This window comes from Enoplosus armatus, chromosome 23 (genome assembly GCF_043641665.1).
Source record: "Enoplosus armatus isolate fEnoArm2 chromosome 23, fEnoArm2.hap1, whole genome shotgun sequence".
Lineage (NCBI taxonomy): Eukaryota > Metazoa > Chordata > Actinopteri > Centrarchiformes > Enoplosidae > Enoplosus > Enoplosus armatus.
The window spans coordinates 7054190-7062526 of NC_092202.1; positions in this window are offsets into that span (position 1 = coordinate 7054190).

The window sequence follows — 8337 nt, forward strand, 5'->3', positions numbered from 1 at the left end:
AGCTGTGTATCACTCGGTGAGATGATGCCTACAGTATGCTTTTCCCATGAGACACAAGGATTCAGTGGGCTTGAATGGGATGTGAAATATCCAAGTAGGTAAGTCAACCAGGTGTATGTTCATAGAAATATGTTGCCTTATTTTAAGATGGAGGGGAATGGCTTTAGGGACTTTTACAGTAGGTCTACACATGATATTATGATTTATTGGTGAGCTTGCACTTTGGGCTTGTGAACTGAAAATACAACAGCAAAAATCAGTGGCTCTTCTGGTCTCTCCATGGGTAACCTCATATTTTCACTTAAAAAGATTAAACAATCTCATGTGCCAACCACCAATTAACTTTACCCATATCTTTTTTTTTCTTGTTCTACACTACATTTAAAACTATCACAGTCGCGCCAGCACACACACACACACACACACACACACACGTATGTCCATGTAGTATTACACTGCTTGAATTAACCTTGAATTCTGCTTTCAAGTTCCCAGTGGATCTAACATATTTAACTGATCTAGTAGCCAAGTCATCACATTGTTTATTTTTTTTGCATTGTCTGGATATTATCTAAGAACTGCTTTTGGAACATCAAAAACAACCAAAATCTGCTGTTGGTAGCAAATTTATGAACTTGATTTACAGTGATTGCCCTAAATATCATATTTATATCTGTCTGTGTACAAAGTTTGAATGGTTAATTGTTATTAACCATTGTTGTTAATTGTTATTAACCATTCAAACTGCTCTGATTCTAATTTATTACAATTCTAATTTAGTCAAATTCCGGTGTTCCCAAAGAATTACAAAGATTATGATGTCAATGAAATATCATTCTAAAGTCTGTAGGGTCATAACATCATTTGCACTCTGATCATTTGCAAATTGCATACCGACCTTCGATATCACAGCCAGATACTGAAGTGCTTGCTTAAAATTTGCAAATTTCCCGTCTTACTGAGCAAATTACAATCACTGCAAAGATGTTTCGCCACCTGCGCAGACGACTTAAGGTATACACTTGATTTTCTGTCGTTTAAACTAAGCTAAAACTAAAATTGGGATTGCCGTTTTTGTTGTTGATATTTCTGTGTGAAGCAGCCGGTTATGAATCTGTCGTATTTAATCACGTATGCTTTTATATGTTTTAAACAGAAAATATGTCAAACTGATGTGGAAGTTGGAGACACGAAAAGCTCCAGCCCACAGAAGAAGAAGTAAGATGTCTCATAATTATATAATCTGCTCTTTATGGTATCTTGTATGGTGTTTTATTCAATTTGTTTGGTAACATAGATACACACTCACACTTTGTCATATTTGTCTTAATATCTTTCTAAATATTTCACTTGTAAAAACACAGTGATTATGGTCTTTCCTGAAACCACCAGGATAATGAGAGTCACTCCAATTCTGATTGACTTTTAGCAATCATTTTGACTCGAGTACACAGTTGAATTATCATCTGTATTTTCTCTTTATTTCCAGTGTCAATGGAGAGGAAGACCCAAAAGAAAAAACTGTGGTCCCTGACTCTCCGTCTACCTCAGCCATCGCAGTCCTCACAGCTCCAACTGAGGCTCCAGGGGATAAAGCTAAGAAGGCTTCCTGGTGGCGTAGGTGGCTCCTCCGTAAGAAGGTATGTTTATCAGAGCTGAATATTAATATTACACATAATAACCACTGACCAAAATAGTGCAGTAATTTGTGTGTTTGTGTGTCTCAGCTGTATTTAACTAGGTTTGTGATTTTATACCCAACAGAAAAACAAAAAAAAGGCTCCAGTGAAAGAAGATGGGGCAGAAGTCACAACCCTGCCATCTTCTGCCACAGAAAAGAGGTATGACATCTCTTTACTGTCTGTTTCTATTTTAGCTGATTGAACACATTATATCGGTGTTATGTTGTTCACTCCCTCGGCTTCAACACTAACTGGACTGTACAGTAGAATAACCATCTGTGTTTGCCTTTTTCTCCAGCATCAGCGCCATCAAGGAGCCTGAGGAGGAAGCCGGTGTCCAGGAGGCTTCACCGATCCCAGATACTCCAGTCTCAGCTGCAACTGAGCTGCAAGCTGAGAAAGAAGATGTAGTATCCTCTGCCACAGAACAGAGGTATGACATCTAATTACTGTCTGTCTGTATTTTAGCTGATTGAACACATCATATTGGTGTTCCTTTTATGTTGTTCACTCCCTCGGCTTCAACACTAACTGGACTGTACAGTAGAATAACCATCTGTGTTTGCCTTTTTCTCCAGCATCAACGCCATCAAGGAGCCTGAGGAGGAAGCCGGTGTCCAGGAGGCTTCACCGATCCCAGATACTCCAGTCCCAACTGCAACTGAGCTGCAAGCTGAGAAAGAAGATGTGGTATCCTCTGCCACGGAACAGAGGTATGATATCTCTTTACTGTCTGTTGCTTTTATCTCTAGCATCAACGCCATCAAGGAGTCTCAGGAGGAAGCCGGTGTCCAGGAGGCCTCACCCACCCCAGTCTCCACCCCAGTCTCCACCCCAGTCTCTACGCCAGTCTCTACGCCAGTCTCTACTCCTGTCTCAGCTGCAACTGAGACTAAAAAGAAAAAGAAATCTTGGTGGCGTCGATGGATTTTCTCTCGCCGCAAGGTATGTTCCCCAGAGCTAAATGTTGCTAGTGTTACCAGCCGACCAAACTGCATGCTAACATGCAGATTCTGCTTGTTATGTGAATACTAGCGCCGCACATGTAGATTATTTTGCTGTGAGGGTTCTTTTTGTACTGACACTCAACAGAAACAGAAGTCGGCGTCTCCAGTTGAAGCAGACCATGGAGCAGAGAGAAGCCATCCATCCGACTCAGATGGAAAGCCGTCCCAGGTTGAATCCGACGGCGAGCCATCCAAAGACAAATCACATGGCGAGCCGTCCAAAGTCGCCTTAGATGACAGCTCAAGTGTGGTCCCCAGTGATGCACCTAGGCCAAGGCAGCCAACCCCAACTGGGCATGGTGGGAGTCTACAGGTCGAATCCGTCAACAGCAATCTGTGGGCGAAAATATATGCCCACATCTCAGAGTCACGTACACCAGCCAGCAGAAAACACCTCTCCAGAGAGGAGCTAGTCTGCCTCGGGTATGCACCTACAAACAGACTCATGTACACGCACTGAACGCTCATGTGTTGTTTTGTATATAAAGTTGTTCCAGGTTTAGATATATCAATCACTGTGAAGAAAACGAGCTCCAGTCTGAGTTTGGTCCCCTGTCTTTGTTGTGTTTAAGGTTCCCCAACCTGGCGCAGACCTGCTACATGAACTCCACTCTGCAAGGCCTCCTGACACTGACTCATTTCATTCAGGAGGTCCACAACCAGCAGGAGGTGTGGAGTTCTCACTCCGAATGTCGACTCATCAGGTACAGCACCTCCACACACACGCACACACACACACACACACACACACACACACACTCACACACTCACACACAGATCACTCATTCTCTGCTAACTTTGCAAATCAACAAGAAGTAAAACATCTATCTCCTTTGTCCTCGGTCCTTTCCTCTTCACTTTTGCTCTTCCCAGAGGGTTTGTGGAGGTTGGCGTTTGTCACTTCTCTGACAACAAGGAGGAGAAAAAAAGTGTCCTGGCTGCCTTTAAAAACACAGTTGCTGAGTATAACTCAGAGTTTGAGGACAATAGTCAGAAAGTTAGTATGCTTTATGTTTACAATACACAACATAGCACCACACACATCTTTACGAACGTCTTTTTCTGAACATCTTTGTTCTGTATGTTTCTGTGCAGGACGCCCATGAGTTCCTCAGCTGTGTGCTGGACATGCTGAGGTCTCTGTCTGTCGGCCTGCAGACAGCAGCAGTGGACATGGGCATCAGATACACTTGCCCCGTCAATGCTCACGTTGCCTTTCAGATGTTGAGCACCAGGACCTGCAGAGGGTATGAATGCACAGCCACTTACATTTTTACACTTAGTGTGAAATCTGTAGCCGTGTTTTAACACAAGTTGTCCCTTTACTCTTTACTCTCAGATGTGGTCTGCAATCCCCGAGGGTGGAGGATTTCCTCAACCTATCCCTGGACCTGGTGCCTGGGGGCTCAGTGAGCCAGTGTCTTCAGCAGTACATGAAAGTAAGTGGCACATCTGCTCATTTACTCAGTTTAGTGTGATTTCATCCCCAAACACTCCACCCACATGTTGTGTGTTTGTTTGAAAATGTCATTCACCATCCATGAAAAGATTTAAACTAAAACCTGCTTCTTACTCCTGTTCCCTGCTTGCAGGAGAGCCAGCTTGAGTATAGGTGCGAGTGTGATGCCAAGGAGTCGTCACAGCAGTGGTCATTCTTGACGTTGCCAAAGTAAGTAATATCATCCGCAGTTCAGGCTGAACACTTTCCCTCCTTCTGTGAACTTGTGATCTGGCCCTCTTCCCTCCATCTCTCACTCCTGTATCACTTTTCTGTCCACAGTGTGCTGATTCTCCAGCTCAAAAGATTCAGATTCACTCCATCCTTCAACCTGGAGAAAATTGGCATCCCCATCGTTTTATCAAGGGAGCTGCTGGTGAAACCTGTAGGCATCATCACTGATGAGGTAAAGATGACTTTTCCTGTCTAATAGCTTTATTTGCTGGATAAAAACTGATCCGAGAACAAAGATTTACAGAAAAACAGATAAACTGTATATATATATACAGTATACAGGACCTGCTGTCAAATGAAATGTGTTTCTGTGTTCTTTTCAAGGCATCAACTCGCTACTCGTTAGTCAGCATCGTCAACCATTTGGGCTCCACAGCTCACTCTGGTAAGTGTTTGGTGGCGTTTGGTAGCTTCACCTGTTTGAAAATGATTCTCAAGGTTTAAGAATCGACTGCCTCCTTTGGACGTGTACCCTTAAAGAAATGTGTCCTCTCCTCTCAGGCCATTACATCTGTGACGGTGCTTACAGAGAGCAGACATCAGGGGACACGACAGAACGCTGGCTCACGTACAATGACGACGACGTGAGTGAGACAACCGGCTCGTCCGTCTGTCACCTGCGGCAGCAAACAGCATACCTGCTGTTCTACGAGAGGCAGGTAAGAGCTCCATCTATATCCAAAAAACGCGGATAGACACACCACACATATTCTTTCCTATAGAGGAGGGAAGATGGTTGTGGAAATAAGTATGTAGCATTGTTTATACACATACACATTGATATACACTTATACATGTGTGTGTTGTTTTCCTTTTCAGCAGTAGAAGGGTCCTGAGGCGAGGGTGAAGAACAAACAGCAACAAAAAACATTTAAACAAGTCCCTGGTCCACAAGGCCAGAGCGAAGAAAAAAACCACAACAAAAACAACATAGTGTGGCTGTCTCAAGAAGATGAAGAACTCGCCTGGTCGCCCAACAAGTCCCTGAACACCCTCCAGTGGATCCAGAAGGCCAACTACTGACAAGAAGCAGGAAAAGAGATCAAATTCAATTAAGTTTAATTAAATTTAATTGAAGACTGCACAGCCTCTGTTTTCATTTATATATATTTATTGATTTCATTGAAATGCGGTGATATCTGTACTGTAACTGTAGATGTGCTTACACTGTGAATACAGAGTAACAGCAGGGGGTGGGCTGGATTATGAATTTTACACTGTTCTTTTGTTCTTACTCTGTAAGAATAAATACTCTGTACTCTGCAAATACTGTGTATTCTGTACTGTGGGGTTAGGGCAGGCATGTTCGTCCAGTGCATAGTTATGAAAAATAAAAATAAAAAACGTTATTCTTTAATCTTTAATCAGTTATTCAGAAAACACAAGGTATGTCCTGTTCTCACTCTGTGAGTACAAAGTAACAAACAAACTTTAACTGGATGTCATAATCCAGATTACGTATCCAGATACCCATCACATGTTAGTGAAATGTGTAAATGGGGCCAGAATCTCATTTACTGCAGCACAGTCTTACCTCTTCTTCCACAAGAACTAACTGTTCGCAACAACTCACCAACTAGTTCTACGAGTGTAGTCACAACTAAAGTAGGGACTTCTTACACACATGAATGTGACTGTGTCCCAAAGAGAGCAGCAGCTACGCAGTAAAGCGAGAGGATTCTTTTTGTTGTTAGGTGTTGGTGAAAAAGGCAGTTTTCAGCATCCCTTTCCATTTGATCATAATTTAGATGTTATCCATTAAAGGTTCTATATGGAGTTTTCAGAGAGTCATTGTTTTTAATGACCCCGGTGTCCATTAAGTCAGTCAGCATCCTCTTGCTCGTGCCTGCTCTCATTCATTTGGACCATTGGCTCAATAGGATGGCTCTATAGAATGGCAATGCCATGAATTGCCATGACGCTTTGCACAAACATTCACGGTTCACAGATTTTTCATGTAATCACCACCATCAGGTCAAAAAAAATTAATTTGTCCGATATTTTGGTTTAAGACCAAATACCTGCAAAACTTTTGACATTAACCTAATTTCTAGGGGAGAACGGCGGCACATGAGTCAATTTTTACATTTGATGATTTTACTACAAAATAAAAGTGTATTTGTTTGAAATAATAATTACTATATATACACCTGAGGTTGTTGTGTACCCATGGAAATTAAAACAAGTTGTCTAATTATCATGGTTTTTGAACAATGAACCATCAAAAGAACTTACTCCAGGGTAGAGGTAAAATGAGCAAGGTGTTGAGGTAAATTGAGTCCTCTTGAGGTAAATAGTGCCGCGGCTAAACACTGATTCATAAATCACACAAAATCAAACTGAACTTTCTGTTGTAGGTGTCGTCAATTTCTTCTTCATTCCCCAGATGTAGGCGATGATTCGATGATGGAAGGAGACTCCGCTGATACTGACTTTTCACATAATATTCTTTATTTGCATCAAAGATCAGGATCAACAGGCATGCGCATCTTGACCTGTACAGCACCCGTAGCCGAATCAGTACTGCTGCCTCGAACACTGTTCAACCTCATCCTTTATACATTTAGACATACATAGGGTCCTACTATAACTCATGAATCTATAAACTTATATTTCCCTAGGGTCCCTCAGTACCCCAAAACCTATGATATACAAGTTATTTGGACAGCAGTCTAGGGGTCAAGGAAAAGAGACCTCTATCGCATAACTCCCACATTCCAAGGGAGACACCCAAACAATAATGAATCTTATCAGTATGGGGCCCCAACATCTGCTAGTTATTTACCTGGAACATTGCATACGTGACAACTTTGTACTGTATATCATTTTATGAAAAGATTACTTTTATGATTAGTATCAAATAATACACATCATAGGCAAACTGAACATGAACTTTATTAATGCCATCAATTTAACAAAGGTAAAAACTCATACTTGTAGTGAGAGCTCTTAAGGAAAACCATGTTTGTGTCCTGTTGTTCAAAATGTTACCTAAACATTTTCAGAAAAGACTAAAAACACTGTGTGTTGTCCATGTAACGTGTGTTGTTTGCCTTTTCAGCAGTAGACAAGTCTTGAGGCCAGGGAGTCGGACTAGCAGCACAGGAGGCAGCAAAAAGAAGCTAGTGTGAACTGCTCCAGTAATTTCGAAGCTAGAAAGAATAGTTAACCTAGCTTCATTAAATTTCAACAACTAAAATATGTTCTGTTGTTGTCATTGTTTTAGGTTGTAAATAAAAATACATTCGGTCAACATTAAAAAAGGGATGTTGAAAAAGTAGTTCTGTCAGCAAAAGAAATGATGTTTATTAACAGAAATAGGAATGAAAAAAGGCAAATTAACTCTGGAGAGTTAAACAAAACCATCTGAAGCAGAGGGAAAACTCGACCGGCCTTTTACCACACCTGGAACCTACCATCTGCTTAGGTAACCATAGGGTGAGCTGGATTAACACAAAGCTTTCAAAGTGTTCAGAATAACAACGAAAATGGTGATTCAAGATTTCCAAGTTGCTGCTTACAATTAATACTTATCTTTAGGCACACACACACACCCATAATTCTGAGTGAAACACAAATAAAACCACTTGTACACAAATTAATCAAGCTTGGGAACTACTCATTTAATCTCAAAGTTATCTAAATTACAGTTTCAGTTGTGATTGCACTCATGATTATATTAGTTCAGTCCTGCATGGCAGTGTTTTCTCTCCTATGGCATTCATTTTATGCAATGCCACCCTCTACTGGACACTTCTTATATTTGAACCTGCTCGTCTGCATTCCTCATCTCATGCTACTTGCAATATACAGATTTCAGTATGTGCAAAGTTTAGAACGCACATGTATCTAGTGCCATGTTCAATATAGGATTTTACATTTCTTTGACCTCCATGCATGTCATCATTTGGTCGAA